Source organism: Heptranchias perlo, unplaced genomic scaffold (assembly GCF_035084215.1).
Source record: "Heptranchias perlo isolate sHepPer1 unplaced genomic scaffold, sHepPer1.hap1 HAP1_SCAFFOLD_702, whole genome shotgun sequence".
NCBI classification, from domain to species: domain Eukaryota; kingdom Metazoa; phylum Chordata; class Chondrichthyes; order Hexanchiformes; family Hexanchidae; genus Heptranchias; species Heptranchias perlo.
Genome location: NW_027139732.1, coordinates 30,791 through 48,625, shown reverse-complemented (window position 1 = coordinate 48,625; position 17,835 = coordinate 30,791). Strand labels below are relative to the sequence as shown.

The following is a 17,835-nucleotide window of genomic DNA, read 5'->3' as shown; positions in this document are numbered from 1 at the left end:
CACACACACTCACTCTCACATTCACTCTCGCGCTCTCTCACACTCTCTCACACTCACTCACTCTCTCACCCTTTCACTCATGGTTTAGGGCCACTGAAAGATGATGCGATGGGTTTACATTTCAGCACAGGGAGGAGGGAGAGTGTGTGGGACGGGGATTTACAGCTTTGAGGAATGAGAGAGGAAATAATGTTCCATAGAAAGTAGAGTTATCTGATCTGAATTTCCATCCTGTACTTACAGTTATAACTTTTATAAACACCTTTTACAGGAGAGGATTTGCAGAGGGAAACTCAAACCAAAGATCACATCAAGATCTGACAGAGTCACTCGATTCATCAGGACCTGAATATCATCGGCCTTTGAATGTGGAAGGAGAAACGTTTGTCTGTTCTATCTGTGGGCGAAGATTTCAAACATCAGTGTGAGTGGGAAAGCACCGAGACACACACACCCGAGTGAGAGTGTTCCAGTGCACTGACTGTGGAAAGAGCTTTAACCAGTTACACAGCCTGAAAAAACACCGCACCGTTCACAGTGGGGAGAAACCGTACACGTGTTCTGTGTGTGGACGAGGCTTCAACTGATCGTCCAACCTGGAGAGACACAAGGACACCCGGACCACGGAGAAACCGTGGAAATGTGGGGACTGTGGGAAGGGATTCAATTACCCTTCAGAGCTGGAAACTCATCGACGCCGTCACACTGGGGAGAAGCCGTTCACCTGCTCCGTGTGTGGGAAGGGATTCGCTCAGTCATCCACCCTGCTGACACACCAGCGAGTTCACTCTGATGAGAGACCTTTTAAATGTTCTGACTGTGAGAAGAGCTTTAAAAGCAAAAGGAATCTGCTGACACACCAACGCTCCCACACTGGGGAGAGGCCATTCACCTGCACTGTGTGTGGGAAGAGATTCACTCGGTCATCCCACCTTCTGTCACACCAGCAAGTTCACACTGATAAGAGACCTTTAAATGTTCTGACTGTGGGAAGAGATTTAAAATCAGAAACGAACTGCTGAGACATTGACGCACTCACACTGGGGAGAGACTGTTCACCTGCTCTGTGTGTGGGAAGAGATTCACTCGATCATCCCACTTTCTGAAACATTAACTTGTTGACACTATTGAGTGACCTTTTAATGCAGTGACTGTGAGAAGAGCTTGAAAAGCAGAAATGAACTGCTGACACATCAACGCATGCCCATTGGTTGAGAGACTGTTCACCTGCTCCGTGTGTGGGAAGGGATTCACTCAGTCATCACACGTGCTGAGACACCAGCGAGTTCACATATGACTGCAGGGGTTGGATTCTGCTGTTAATCCCATCCAGGACTGAACCATGTTCATTCTGACAGTTGGGGTTTGTTTCTGCTGATGTTAATAACCCCTATAACTGGGCTGGAGTTTAATATTCTGGATATCTGTTAAATAAATCAGCTTTGTTTTAAACCCTTGTTGTAGATTTTGGTCTTTCCCACCTGAGTGTTTAGCATCACCTGACTGGAGCTCAGAAAGGACAATCTGGGGGGAGGATCGTCCGGTGGGAACAGAACTTCAGCCTGGACACAGTCCTTCAGGGTCACACTGAGAGGGGCAAACGGCACTTTGGTCTTTCTCGTCTCTCTTCACTGACAGCAAAGTCACCGTGCGGCGTCCAGTCTAAAAATGACTGTGGTAATTATTCTATGAAGATTTAACCTGTTTGTGTGACTGTCCTGAGTCTACCATTTAAGGCAGGCGTTAACTCATTTAAAATAAACCCATTTAAAATAAATGGGTTAAAGTCTGCATCAAAATAGCAGAGGGAGGAGTTCACAGGAGCCTGTTAACTGCTGGTACAATTATACAACAGTCATTTGATCTCCAGATAAAGAAGGACCTGCAGTGTGTTTCCAGAATTCCCGGTTTTATTGATGTGCGTGTTAGACACCAGGATCACTAAAAATACACGACCCGGACCATCCACAGGGTGGGGGCGATCCCGACAGTTACTCTGGGATCACTCCCACTGCGGAACTCCACCACTGACCCTGCTGAAGGTTGTCGGCTCAGGGAGTGGGGCCTCCAGGAGTGGACTGTAAGATAGCTGACAAAGATATGCTGAGGTACCAGAGGAATCCTTACTCAGGAACCGTCTGGGGTTTTACCTGTCAGTGTGGGTCCAGCGGTGAATGATTCCTGACTCCCCGAACTGTCTTACATTTAACCCAGATCGGATCAGGATGAATTCAGTTTACAGGAGAATTGGGTCAAATATCACCCACAATCGAGGGAGACAAAAGCAGCCATTAGAGAAGCTCAGAGATCTTTGGAAAAGAAGATGGTGCCCAATTCTGAGAATAATAGCAAATGTCTTTCCAGCTCCGTCAGGAGTCAGAAGACCATTAAAGATGGTTTAGGGCCACTGAAAGACAGTTCAGGACAGATTCCAGGGCTCTGGCAGAGCTGTTGAATGACTATTTCTCATCAGTCTACACTCCTGTGGATGATTCTCAGATTGCAGCTGTGGGATGTGCTGTCAACAATAACATCATAAATATTAACATGGAAAGGGATGTCATCTTGGATAAAATATGAACTCTCAAAATGCATTGTGCTCCAGGTCCAGATGATATCCACCCCCGGGTGTTTAAAGAGATGGGACGGGTGCTCTGTGAGCCCCTTGCCTGTATCTTCAACAGCTCAATCGAGTCAGGGATTGTCCCCTGAGATTGGAAGGGAGCTCACGTAGTTCCCATTTTCATTAAAGGGGACAAATCAGAGCCGGGGAATGACAGGCCCATCAGTGTGACCTCGATCAGAGGGAAGATGCTTGAAGGGATCCTAAGAGATGCTGTTTATGATCACGGGGAAAGAGAAGGAGCCATTAGAGATACTCAACACGGCTTCTGGGAAAGAAAATGGTGTCTTACAAACTTGCTTGAGTTTTTTGAAGAAGTTGCTGGGTTAGTGGATGAGGGTAATCCGGTTCACATTGTCTATCTCAGGGATGTCAAAGTCATTTCCTGTGGTGAACCTGACCCGATATCCTGGCACTTGGCCTGGGCCACATCCAGCAAAAGTTATTAAACTAGAAATAGATGAAGATGAACTATATTGGTATTTACTCACATTTAAATTTTATTTACAGCTACTGCTGCTCCCGATACCTGGCACCTCTGAGCTTGAACTATTGCACCAACATTTAGAGTAAATGACTGGGCTGAGGCCTGTCTTGGATAAAAACATGAGGACCACTTGTCATTACAGAACTGTGTGCCCCAAACACTAACCGTGGAAGTGAATTCCACAGACTGCCTACTCCCTATGTAAAGAAGTTTTCCACACCGCCTGAGGAAGGGGAAAGCCCCCGAAAGCTTGTGGGATTAAAAATAAAATCGTTGGACTATAACTTGGTGTTGTAAAATTTTTGACAATTGTTAACCCCAGTCCATCACCGGCATCTCCACATTATATCAAGGAAAGCAGTGGTCCCAGCACCGACCCCTGGGGAACACCACTGTACACCTCCCTCCATTCCGAAAAACAACCGTTCACCACTACACTCTGTTTCCTGTAATTTAGCCAATTCTGTCTCCATGCTGCTACTGCCCCTTTTATTCCATGGGCTTCAATCTTGATGACAAACCCATTATGCGGCACTTTATCTGATGCCTTTTCGAAGTCCATACACACCACATTAACTGCATTGCCCTCATCTGCTCTCTGTTACCTCATCAAAAAACTGTATCAAGTTAATTAAACACGGTTTGCCTTTAACAAATCCGTGCTGGCTTTCCCTAATCCTTGTCCAATTGACTGCTAATTCTGTCCCGGATTATCGTTGCTAGAACTTTCTCCACTACCGAGGTTAAACTGACTGGTCAGTAGTTGCTGGATTTTTTCTTTCACCCTTTCTTGAACAGGGGTGTAACATTTGCAATTCTCCAGTCCTCTGGCATCACCCCCATATCTAAGGATGTTTGGAGGTTTTTTGCCAGTACCTCTGCAATTTCCACCGTTACTTCCCTCAGCAACCGAGGATGCATCCCATCCGGACCAGATGACGAATCTACTTTAAGTACAGCCAGCCTTTCCAGTACCTCCTCTTTATAAATTTTTAACCAATCCAGTGTCTCTACAACATCTTCCTTTACTGACACTCTGGCAGCGTCTTCTTCCTTGGGAAAGACAGATGCAATGTATTTATTTAGTACCTCCGCCATGCCCACTGCCTCCCACTGCTACTAATGCGTTATAATCTGGGCCAGTGGTGCAATGGATAACGCATTAGGTTCGATTCCTACCTGGCTTGGATTTTTTAATGCAAAATTTTATGGCATTCAATACCTTGCAAGCTGTCCTACTTGGTGGTGCTGCCTGGCTCCATACCTGGTAAGTGCCTTCTCAGTGCAGCAAGCAGTGCATCAGTGTCATAATCTGAAGGGCTTGAATTCAATCTTCAGAGAAGGCATCAAGGATTACGAAGCTTTTTTTCCATCTCTCACCTCATCTTTCCATCTTTGCTGCATTGCAAAATCAAGAACTTTTGCTTACTGCAGCACATCAAAAGATTTGCTGCCCCTTGATCTCTCTGTACCCAAACACACTGTGAAGTTTAGGAAGTCCATGGGCGATGGACTCACTGACAACACTTTTGTTTCTGTATAATTGCACCAAGACAAACGGTGAGTGGAGAATATAATCAACGATCTCGCTACTTCTTACAGGCCAAGTGAGCGCTCCACCAGTTGAGCTAATTCCTCGTTTGCTGTTTGTAAATCGTCCCTCACAGTTCCTGCCTCACACTCACCTTCAAGCTGCTCCAAGACCAGCAGAGAAATCTTGCCTTGGGTTGCCGCTCCCTGAATATATTAAATACTTTGCTCCAATCGGCGGTATCGAGCATCAGCAAGTGAGGAACAGCAGAACGGGAAGCCACAGTGATCATGAATGATGCTGAGAAGAGCCCGAGCCTTCGGAAGGAAGACGAGGTCACCGGAAAGCAACAGCCGCCCGAGCTCGAGGAGCAGCGAGAGCCCTGACTGACTGACTGATCGAAGACCATTTTGCCTGAAATTGAGGGCGATTTGAAGTGTTGCTGCTCAAAGGCACTCCCTGCTGGTGAGCAGAGGGAAATGCTCGAGTGAAACAGCCGTGCTCGGGCAGACACAGAAAGCTTTCACGTTTGAGAAAGGAAAAGAGGTGTCTTGTGCCTGAGTGGCAACATGTTAATCTGTGAGCTGCCTGTGAAGTTCAGAGAGTGACCTTGAGGTAATTGCTGCTTATTCCAAAATCACACTCACTCCTTCGAGCCGGAATTGAACCAGCGACCTAAGGATGACTTTATTTTGTTTTATTCACTACAGTCCTCCGCTCTACCAGCTGAGCTATCGAAGGGAGGTGATAAACAGTGCTGTCTTTGGTGATTGTTCACCGTGCGCCTGTTGACACGTTCAGACTCGTGGAGTCCGGTGCTGATCGAAGACTTCTTTTGCCTGAAAGCGAGAGCTGAGTGTTTTGAAGTATTGCTGCTCAAAAGCGCTCCCTGCTGGTGAGCAGAGGCAGAGCAGCCTTGTTTGGGCAGACACAGAAAGTTTTCAGGTTTGAGAAAGGAAAAGAGACGTCCTGTGCCTTCATGGCAACATGTTAATCTGTGAGGTGCCTGTAAAGTTCAGAGAGCGACCTTGAACTAATTGCTGCTTATTGCAAAATCACGCGTTCTCCTTCGAGCAGGAATTGAACAAATGACGGAAGGATGACTTTGTCTTATTTTCCACGACAGTCTTGTCGCTCGACCAGCTGAGGTATCGAAGGGAAGCGGCAAAAATGTTTCACTTTGGTGATTGTTCACCGTGCACCTTTGACACACCCGGACTCGTGGATTCCAGTGCTCATGACTGAGGCTGACTCGGTACCTGCTCAGACCGCAGTGCTGTGGGAGTGGGAGCTGCTCCGTGTTCTCCACAGCCTGGGCCAGTGACACAATGAATAATGGGACTGATTATTGATCTGGAGATTGTGGGTTCAAGTTTACGGAGGGTGTAATGTGGAAGGCTGGGCCTGGAGAGCATTGGAATAGTCGAGTCTGGAGGTAAACAAAGGCACGGATGAGGGTTTCAGCAGCAGAACCTCATTCTGGAAGTTGGGATTTGTTTCTGCTGATGTTAATAACCGCGATAACTGGGCTGAAATTCAATATTCTGGATCGATGTCAAATAAATCAACTTTGTTTCAAACAGAATGGGTCAATTACTTGATGAATTCAAGATAAGAGACTAATTGATGTCCTCATTACCGATTATTCTGCCTGTTCTCCTTTCTCACTGTAGATTATTTCAGTTCTCATACCTTCAATTACTCTCATGGCCAAGTCCCAGCTCCCCGGTCCTTCCCGAGTGCCTCTCCCAGCCTTGGGATCCAGGGAAGGTATCAGTAATGTACCCGGGATCACTAAACACAAAACCCAGTCTGTGAATCACTTTCAGCTACTAGACTTATCGTGTGTCCCACAGCATCTCTCTCACCTTCGATGTGTGAATAGAGCATCAGGCCTGGGAATCTCGTCTTCAATTTAAATACACTCAGCAAATGTATTTAACAAAATACAAACAAGTAAACACATCACGGCCCAATAATCCAGCACTAAATTCAAAGGAGTAAGTCTGTTATCAAACTCCTTGAGTGGACAGAATAAAGAAAAATCCCAACTCTAAGATCCCCTAGAATCCTTTGCAAATACCTTATAAATCTTGACAATAATCAACAAGTCTAATTGAATGTTGACCTTTATCTCGAGTGGGGTTGGAATACAGAAGTGATGCTTCAGTTGTAATGAACCTTGGTCAGACCCCACCTGGAGAACTGGGCACCGAACCGAGGGAGAGATAAATCGGCCTTAGAAAAGGTACAGTGCAGATTCACCAGAATGATGCCGGGGTTAAAAGGGTTAAATTATGAGGATAGGTGGCATAAACTTGGTTTTTATTCCCATGAGTTTAGAACATTGAGATGTGACCTCATCGAGGTGTTTAAAATAATAAAATGATTCAATAAGGTAGATACAGAGAAATGATTTCTTCTGGAGGGGAATCCAGAACAAGAGGGCATAAGAAATAGGAGCAGGAGTGGGCCATACGGCCCCTCGAGGCTGCTCTGCCATTCAGTCAGAATCTGGCTGATCTTCTACCTCAACTCCACTTTCCTGCCCGATTCCTTGATTCCCTCGGTGTCCCAAAATCTCTCGATCTCATTCTTGAATATATTCAATGACTGAGCATCCACAGCCCTCTGGGGTAGAGAATTCCAAATATTCACAATCCTCTGAATGAATAATTTTTTCTTCATCTCAGTCCGAAATGGCTGATCCCTTATCCTGAGACTATGCCCCTTAGTTCTAGACTCTCCAGCAAGGGGAAACAGCCTCTCAGCATCTAGCCTGTCAAGCCCTCCAAGAATTTTAGACGTTTCAATGAGATCACCTCTCATTCTTCTAAACTCCAGAGAATATCGGGCCATTCTGCTCATTCTCTCTTCATACAAGAACCCTCTCATCCCAGGAATCAATCTAGTGAACCTTCGTTGCACCCCCTCTAAGGCAAGTATATCCTTCCTCAGGTAAGGAGACCAAAACTGTTCACAGTACTCCAGGTGTGGTCTCACCAAAGCCCGATATAATTGCAGCAAGGCTCCCTTACTCTTATACTCCAACCCCCTTGCAATAAAGGACAACATACCATTTGCTTCCCTCATTGTTTGCTGCACCTGCACATTAACTTTCTGTGATCTGTGTACAAGGACACCCAAATCTCTCTGAACAACCAACATTTCTTAGTCTCTCACCTATTCAAAAAATATTCTGCTTTTCTATTCTTCCGACCAAAGTGAATAATTTCACATTTCCCCACATTTTACTCCATCTGCAACCTTCTTGATAATGTTAAAATTAGAGCTGGGTCATTTACGAGCAAAATAAGGTGGCAATTTTTCACACAAAGGGTGGTGGAAATCTCAAGCTCAACTCCCCGAAAGGCTGTGGATGCAGGGGGTAATTAAAATTTTCAATATTGAGATCGATAGATTTGTGTTGTGTGAGGGTTGAAAGGGATATGAAGCAAAGAAGAGTAAATGGAGTTGTGGTACAGATTAGTCCTGATCCAATTGAACAGCGGAGTGGGCTTCAGGGGCTGAATGGTTAATTCCAGTTCCTGAAACAAGTCACTGACACCAATCTCATCCACTCTGATATAAACCAATCCCACAGTCACTGACACCAATCTCCTCCACTCTGATATAAACCAACCCCACAGTCACTGACACCAATCTCCTCCACTCTGATATAAACCAATCCCACAGTCACTGACACCAATCTCCTCCTGTCTGATATATACCAATCCCACAGTCACTGACACCAATCTCCTCCTGTCTGATATAAACCAATCCCATACTCACTGATACCAATCTCACTGAATGGTGGAACAGGATCGAGGGGCTGAATGGCCTACTTCTGTTCCTAATGTTTCGATGTCACACTGAAGTTGCGAAAATTCCTCTTCACATTTCTTAATGCTCCCTATATTGAGGCTGTCAGGAAATGTTGATTTTATGCTCTTGTACCCAAGCCCAGGTCATTGCTCTGTATTGAGAAGAGCAATGGCCCCAACACTGCCCCTGGGGGACACCACTGTTTACATCCCCACAGTCTGAAAAACATCCATTAACCAATACTCTGCCCTTTATCCAACTTCCCATCCACACTGACCCACTCCCTGTAATACCGTGAGCTTTAATCTGATCAACAAGCCTGCTGTCCGGCAACTAATCAAACACTTTTTAACAATCCATCTTCACAATCCATTGCATTTTAACCTCAAACTGTGTTATTTCCTCCAATAATCCCTGCGGTCTGTCCTGAATTAATCCATTTTATCCCTACACTGTGTTATTTCCTCCAATAATCCCTGCTGTCTGTCCTGAATTAATCCATTTTATCCCGACACTGTGTTATTTCCTCCAATAATCCCTGCTGTCTGTCCTGAATTAATCCATTTTATCCCAACACTGTGTTATTTCCTCCAATATTCCCTGCTGTCTGTCCTGAATTAATCCATTTTATCCCTACACTGTGTTATTTCCTCCAATAATCCCTGCTGTCTGTCCTGAATTAATCCATTTTATCCCTACACTGTGTTATTTCCTCCAATAATCCCTGCTGTCTGTCCTGAATTAATCCATTTTATCCCTACACTGTGTTATTTCCTCCAATATTCCCTGCTGTCTGTCCTGAATTAATCCATTTTATCCCTACACTGTGTTATTTCCTCCAATAATCCCTGCTGTCTGTCCTGAATTAATCCATTTTATCCCTACACTGTGTTATTTCCTCCAATAATCCGTGCTGTCTGTCCTGAATTAATCCATTTTATCCCTACACTGTGTTATTCCCTCCAATAATCCCTGCTGTCTGTCCTGAATTAATCCATTTTATCCCTACACTGTGTTATTTCCTCCAATATTCCCTGCTGTCTGTCCTGAATTAATCCATTTTATCCCTACACTGTGTTATTTCCTCCAATAATCCCTGCTGTCTGTCCTGAATTAATCCATTTTATCCCTACACTGTGTTATTTCCTCCAATATTCCCTGCTGTCTGTCCTGAATTAATCCATTTTATCCCTACACTGTGTTATTTCCTCCAATAATCCCTGCTGTCTGTCCTGAATTAATCCATTTTATCCCTACACTGTGTTATTTCCTCCAATAATCCGTGCTGTCTGTCCTGAATTAATCCATTTTATCCCTACACTGTGTTATTCCCTCCAATATTCCCTGCTGTCTGTCCTGAATTAATCCATTTTATCCCTACACTGTGTTATTTCCTCCAATAATCCGTGCTGTCTGTCCTGAATTAATCCATTTTATCCCTACACTGTGTTATTCCCTCCAATAATCCCTGCTGTCTGTCCTGAATTAATCCATTTTATCCCTACACTGTGTTATTTCCTCCAATAATCCCTGCTGTCTGTCCTGAATTAATCCATTTTATCCCCACACTGTGTTATTTCCTCCAATAATCCCTGCTGTCTGTCCTGAATTGATCCATTTTATCCCTACACTGTGTTATTTCCTCCAATATTCCCTGCTGTCTGTCCTGAATTAATCCATTTTATCCCCACACTGTGTTATTTCCTCCAATAATCCCTGCTGTCTGTCCTGAATTAATCCATTTTATCCCTACACTGTGTTATTTCCTCCAATAATCCCTGCTGTCTGTCCTGAATTAATCCATTTTATCCCTACACTGTGTTATTTCCTCCAATAATCCCTGCTGTCTGTCCTGAATTAATCCATTTTATCCCTACACTGTGTTATTTCCTCCAATAATCCCTGCTGTCTGTCCTGAATTAATCCATTTTATCCCTACACTGTGTTATTTCCTCCAATAATCCCTGCTGTCTGTCCTGAATTAATCCATTTTATCCCTACACTGTGTTATTTCCTCCAATATTCCCTGCTGTCTGTCCTGAATTAATCCATTTTATCCATACACTGTGTTATTTCCTCCAATAATCCCTGCTGTCTGTCCTGAATTAATCCATTTTATCCCTACACTGTGTTATTTCCTCCAATAATCCCTGCTGTCTGTCCTGAATTAATCCATTTTATCCCTACACTGTGTTATTTCCTCCAATATTCCCTGCTGTCTGTCCTGAATTAATCCATTTTATCCCTACACTGTGTTATTCCCTCCAATATTCCCTGCTGTCTGTCCTGAATTAATCCATTTTATCCCTACACTGTGTTATTCCCTCCAATATTCCCTGCTGTCTGTCCTGAATTAATCCATTTTATCCCTACACTGTGTTATTTCCTCCAATATTCCCTGCTGTCTGTCCTGAATTAATCCATTTTATCCCGACACTGTGTTATTTCCTCCAATATTCCCTGCTGTCTGTCCTGAATTAATCCATTTTATCCCTACACTGTGTTATTTCCTCCAATATTCCCTGCTGTCTGTCCTGAATTAATCCATTTTATCCCTACACTGTGTTATTCCCTCCAATAATCCCTGCTGTCTGTCCTGAATTAATCCATTTTATCCCTACACTGTGTTATTCCCTCCAATATTCCCTGCTGTCTGTCCTGAATTAATCCATTTTATCCCTACACTGTGTTATTCCCTCCAATATTCCCTGCTGTCTGTCCTGAATTAATCCATTTTATCCCTACACTGTGTTATTTCCTCCAATATTCCCTGCTGTCTGTCCTGAATTAATCCATTTTATCCCTACACTGTGTTATTTCCTCCAATAATCCCTGCTGTCTGTCCTGAATTAATCCATTTTATCACTACACTGTGTTATTCCCTCCAATATTCCCTGCTGTCTGTCCTGAATTAATCCATTTTATCCCCACACTGTGTTATTCCCTCCAATAATCCCTGCTGTCTGTCCTGAATTAATCCATTTTATCCCCACACTGTGTTATTCCCTCCAATATTCCCTGCTGTCTGTCCTGAATTAATCCATTTTATCCCTACACTGTGTTATTTCCTCCAATATTCCCTGCTGTCTGTCCTGAATTAATCCATTTTATCCCTACACTGTGTTATTTCCTCCAATAATCCCTGCTGTCTGTCCTGAATTAATCCATTTTATCACTACACTGTGTTATTCCCTCCAATATTCCCTGCTGTCTGTCCTGAATTAATCCATTTTATCCCCACACTGTGTTATTCCCTCCAATATTCCCTGCTGTCTGTCCTGAATTAATCCATTTTATCCCTACACTGTGTTATTCCCTCCAATATTCCCTGCTGTCTGTCCTGAATTAATCCATTTTATCCCTACACTGTGTTATTTCCTCCAATATTCCCTGCTGTCTGTCCTGAATTAATCCATTTTATCCCTACACTGTGTTATTCCCTCCAATATTCCCTGCTGTCTGTCCTGAATTAATCCATTTTATCCCTACACTGTGTTATTCCCTCCAATAATCCCTGCTGTCTGTCCTGAATTAATCCATTTTATCCCTACACTGTGTTATTTCCTCCAATATTCCCTGCTGTCTGTCCTGAATTAATCCATTTTATCCCTACACTGTGTTATTTCCTCCAATAATCCCTGCTGTCTGTCCTGAATTAATCCATTTTATCCCTACACTGTGTTATTCCCTCCAATATTCCCTGCTGTCTGTCCTGAATTAATCCATTTTATCCCTACACTGTGTTATTCCCTCCAATAATCCCTGCTGTCTGTCCTGAATTAATCCATTTTATCCCCACACTGTGTTATTTCCTCCAATAATCCCTGCTGTCTGTCCTGAATTAATCCATTTTATCCCTACACTGTGTTATTTCCTCCAATATTCCCTGCTGTCTGTCCTGAATTAATCCATTTTATCCCTACACTGTGTTATTCCCTCCAATAATCCCTGCTGTCTGTCCTGAATTAATCCATTTTATCCCCACACTGTGTTATTTCCTCCAATAATCCCTGCTGTCTGCCCTGAATTAATCCATTTTATCCCTACACTGTGTTATTCCCTCCAATATTCCCTGCTGTCTGTCCTGAATTAATCCATTTTATCCCTACACTGTGTTATTCCCTCCAATAATCCCTGCTGTCTGTCCTGAATTAATCCATTTTATCCCTACACTGTGTTATTCCCTCCAATATTCCCTGCTGTCTGTCCTGAATTAATCCATTTTATCCCTGCACTGTGTTATTTCCTCCAATATTCCCTGCTGTCTGTCCTGAATTAATCCATTTTATCCCTACACTGTGTTATTTCCTCCAATAATCCCCCCTGTCTGTCCTGAATTAATCCATTTTATCCCTACACTGTGTTATTCCCTCCAATAATCCCAGCTGTCTGTCCTGAATTAATCCATTTTATCCCTACACTGTGTTATTCCCTCCAATATTCCCTGCTGTCTGTCCTGAATTAATCCATTTTATCCCTACACTGTGTTATTCCCTCCAATAATCCCTGCTGTCTGTCCTGAATTAATCCATTTTATCCCTACACTGTGTTATTCCCTCCAATATTCCCTGCTGTCTGTCCTGAATTAATCCATTTTATCCCTACACTGTGTTATTTCCTCCAATAATCCCTGCTGTCTGTCCTGAATTAATCCATTTTATCCCTACACTGTGTTATTTCCTCCAATAATCCCTGCTGTCTGTCCTGAATTAATCCATTTTATCCCTACACTGTGTTATTCCCTCCAATAATCCCTGCTGTCTGTCCTGAATTAATCCATTTTATCCCTACACTGTGTTATTCCCTCCAATATTCCCTGCTGTCTGTCCTGAATTAATCCATTTTATCCCTACACTGTGTTATTCCCTCCAATAATCCCTGCTGTCTGTCCTGAATTAATCCATTTTATCCCTACACTGTGTTATTCCCTCCAATATTCCCTGCTGTCTGTCCTGAATTAATCCATTTTATCCCTACACTGTGTTATTTCCTCCAATAATCCCTGCTGTCTGTCCTGAATTAATCCATTTTATCCCTACACTGTGTTATTTCCTCCAATAATCCCTGCTGTCTGTCCTGAATTAATCCATTTTATCCCTACACTGTGTTATTCCCTCCAATAATCCCTGCTGTCTGTCCTGAATTAATCCATTTTATCCCTACACTGTGTTATTCCCTCCAATAATCCCTGCTGTCTGTCCTGAATTAATCCATTTTATCCCTACACTGTGTTATTCCCTCCAATATTCCCTGCTGTCTGTCCTGAATTAATCCATTTTATCCCTACACTGTGTTATTCCCTCCAATAATCCCTGCTGTCTGTCCTGAATTAATCCATTTTATCCCTACACTGTGTTATTCCCTCCAATAATCCCTGCTGTCTGTCCTGAATTAATCCATTTTATCCCTACACTGTGTTATTTCCTCCAATATTCCCTGCTGTCTGTCCTGAATTAATCCATTTTATCCCTACACTGTGTTATTCCCTCCAATATTCCCTGCTGTCTGTCCTGAATTAATCCATTTTATCCCTACACTGTGTTATTCCCTCCAATATTCCCTCCTCTTTGTCCTTTATTAAAGTCCAGTTTTTTCCCTCGAGTTTGACATCAATCAGGTTTAAAATTGATGCAGAGTTTCAGCCAATGAGGGAGATCCGGGCTCAGCCCCGCCCACTCGGTGCCGCAAGTCCCGCCCCTCACCCACTCCCATTGGTTGGAGGACCAACCGCCCGCTCGGTCCTCCAGCCCCTCTCCGCTCTTCCTATTGATCCGGAGCTCCCGTCAATCAACCGGGCAGTGTGAGCTGAGCATGCGCGGCGGGCGGGGAGTGAGGCCGAGATCGTGTCGGCAACAGGTGAGAGATGGGCGGGGGGAGCGGGTTAATAAACCCCGGGGGAGGGGGCGGGGGCTTCACAAACCCCGAGTGCGGCCCCGGGCCCGAATATCAAACAGTGAACATTCTCCTCTCTCTCTCTACACTCCGGGGGCTCCGGTTTAGATCAGACCCGAAACTCAACACACGGCCCGCGGCCTCCGAGCCTGCGCAGTGTCAGCGTCAAACCTCGTGACTCATCGAATCAGGGAGCGTCTGTAAATGAAGGAGAAAAGTGATCGGTCAGGGAGCGTCTGTAAATGAAGGAGAAATGGTGATCGGTCAGGGAGCGTCTGTAAATGAAGGAGAAATGGTGATCGGTCAGTGAGCGTCTGCAAATGAAGGAGAAATGGTGATCGGTCAGGGAGCGTCTGTAAATGAAGGAAAATGGTGATCGGTCAGGGAGTGTCTGTAAATGAAGGAGAAATGGTGATCGGTCAGGGAGCGTCTGTAAATGAATTAGAAATGTTGTTCGGTCAGGGAGCGTCTGTAAATGAAGGAGAAATGGTGATCTCTGTATCTTCAGTCATCCAGGGAGCTCGAGCTTTGGATGCTGTTCCTTTCCTCCTCGTGGGAATCTGTCTACTCTGTACCCAAACCAACTCCTCCTTGAAGGCCTCCCATTGTTCAATTACTGTTCTGCCTGCCAATTTTTGATTCCAATCCACCTGGACAAGATCCCTTTTTAACTCATGAAATTCGCCCTCATCCAGTTCAGAATTTTCACATTTGACTGTCCCCTGTCCTTTTCCATAACTGTTCTGAACCGAATGAGATTATGATCACTGCTGCCCCAATGAAACATGCTCCACCTGCCCCACTTCATTCTCCACACCGAGCCCACTGCTGTACTCACATTCACTCTCTCACACTGTCTCTCTCACTGTCTCTCTCTCTCACTGTCTCTCTCTCTCACTGTCTCTCTCTCACACTCTCTCTCTCTCACACTCTCTCTCTCTCACACTCTCTCTCTCACACTCACTCTCTCACACTCACTCTCTCACCCTTTCAATCACGGTTTAGGGCCACTGAAAGATGATGCGATGGGTTTGGATTTCAGCACAGGGAGGAGGGAGAGTGTGTGGGACAGGGGAGTTTCAGCTTTGAGTAATGAGAGAGGAAATAATGTTCCATAGAAAGTAGAGTTATCTGATCTGAATTTCTATCCTGTACTTACAGTGATAACTTTTTTCAACTCCTTTTACAGGGGAGGATTTACAGAGGGAAACTCAAACCAAAGATCACGTCAAGATCTGACAGAGTCACTCGATTCATCAGGACCTGAATATCATCGGCCTTTGAATGTGGAAGGAGAAATGTTTGTCTGTTCTATCCGTGGGAGAAGATTTCAAACATCAGTGTGAGTGGAAAAGCACCGAGACACACACACCCGAGTGAGAGTGTTCCAGTGCACTGACTGTGGAAAGAGCTTTAACCAGTTACACAGCCTGAAAAAACATCACACCATTCACAGCGGGGAGAAACCGTACACGTGTTCTGTGTGTGGACGAGGCTTCAACTGATCGTCCAACCTGGAGAGACACAAGGACACCCAGACCATGGAGAAACAGTGGAAATGTGGGGACTGTGGGAAGGGATTCAATTACCCTTCAGAGCTGGATACTCATCGACGCCGTCACACTGGGGAGAGGCCGTTCACCTGCTCCATGTGTGGGAAGGGATTCACTCAGTCATCCGGCCTCCTGACACACCAGCGAGTTCACACTGATGAGAGACCTTTTAAATGTTCTGACTGTGAGAAGAGGTTTAAATGCAAAAGGAATCTGCTGGAACACCAACGCACTCACACTGGGGAGAGGCCGTTCACCTGCTCCGTGTGTGGGAAGGGATTCACTCAGTCATCCAACCTGCTGACACACCAGCGAGTTCACACTGATGAGAGACCTTTTAAATGTTCTGACTGTGAGAAGAGCTTTAAAAGCAAAATTGAACTGCTGAAACACCAACGCACTCACACTGGGGAGAGGCCGTTCACCTGCTCCGTGTGTGGGAAGGGATTCACTCGGTCATCACACTTTCTGTCACACCAGCGAGTTCACACTGGGAAGAGGCCGTTCACTTGCTCAGTGTGTGGGAAGGGATTCGGTCATTCATCCACCTTGCTGACACACCAGCGAGTTCACAATGGGGAGAGGCCGTTCTCCTGCTCCATGTGTGTGGGAAGGGATTCACTCAGTCATCACACTTTCGGTCACACCAGCGAGTTCACACTGGGGAGAGGCCGTTCACCTGCTCCGTGTGTGGGAAGGGATTCGCTCATTCATCGAACCTGCTGAAACACCAGCGAGTTCACACTGGGGAGAGGCCGTTCACCTGCTCCGTGTGTGGGAAAGGATTCGCTCATTCATCGGCCCTGCTGACACACCAGCGACTTCACACTGATGAGAGACCTTTTAAATGTTCTGACTGTGAGAAGAGGTATAAAAGCAAATTTAATCTGCTGACACACCAACGCACCCACACTGGGGAGGGGCCGTTCACCTGCTCAGTGTGGGAAGAGATTCACTTGGTCATCCACCCTGCTGAAACACCAGCGAGTTCACACTGAGAGACCTTCAAATATTCTGACTGTGGGAAGAGATTTAAAATCAGAAACGAACTGCTGAGACATTGACGCACTCACACTGGGGAGAGACTTTTCACCTGCTCCGTGTGTGGGAAGAGATTCACTCGATCATCCCACCTTCTGAAACATTAACTTGTTCACACTATTGAGTGACCTTTTCATGCAGTGACTGTGAGAAGAGCTTAAAAGCAGAAATGAACTGCTGACACATCAACGCATGCCCATTGGTTGAGAGACTGTTCACCTGCTCCGTGTGTGGGAAGGGATTCACTCAGTCATCACACGTGCTGAGACACCAGCGAGTTCACGAAATGAGCAGGTCCAACGAGCCGGTCTGTAACACAGGCCAATGACTCAGTGCAGCTCGTTACCCAGTCACTGGGCTCCGTTATAGCCTCTCCTGTCAGTAACACACAAAGAGAAATTGTAAATCTGAAACAGAAAGAGATAATGTATAACACTTCATATCAACCACCAGTTTTTCCCTCTTTCCGGCTTTTAAAACAATCTGTTTCACAGTTTGTCAAACCCGAAACAGCCTCTGGGATTTGCTGATTGAGAATTTCAGTGGAAATTGGGACCGTCACTAAGTATCGGAACAAATATCCCCGCTGAGGTTTCGGGATTGTTACTGGTTTATTTATATCAGTGAGTGACCGATTTTAAACGAGGTGAGGGTCTAAACCTAAGGTAAGAGCCTGGGATGGACAAGAGATTCTTCAATGTATCAAGTTAAATTACACTGATTCCACCAACACTGGACATCACATCCCTCAAACATTGTTACCTGTTACTGTATAAAACTGTTGAGGGTGGAAATGGGAAATAACTGAGAAAAACTTCATTGTATCAAAGTTAATTCTGATCATTATTATTATACAAACATTCTACAGCCTATCCCTTAAAAA

At 44.6% G+C, this 17,835-nt stretch overlaps 1 non-coding gene across 1 annotated transcript; it reads right to left on the bottom strand.

Moving 5' to 3' along the window:
- Positions 1–5,288: 5,288 nt before the first annotated feature.
- trnay-gua (transfer RNA tyrosine (anticodon GUA)) lies at positions 5,289–5,382 on the bottom strand. Its single transcript has 2 exons — positions 5,346–5,382; positions 5,289–5,324 (listed from the first exon to the last, which is right to left on the bottom strand). It is a non-coding gene; the product is annotated as a tRNA-Tyr (tRNA).
- Positions 5,383–17,835: the final 12,453 nt, after the last annotated feature.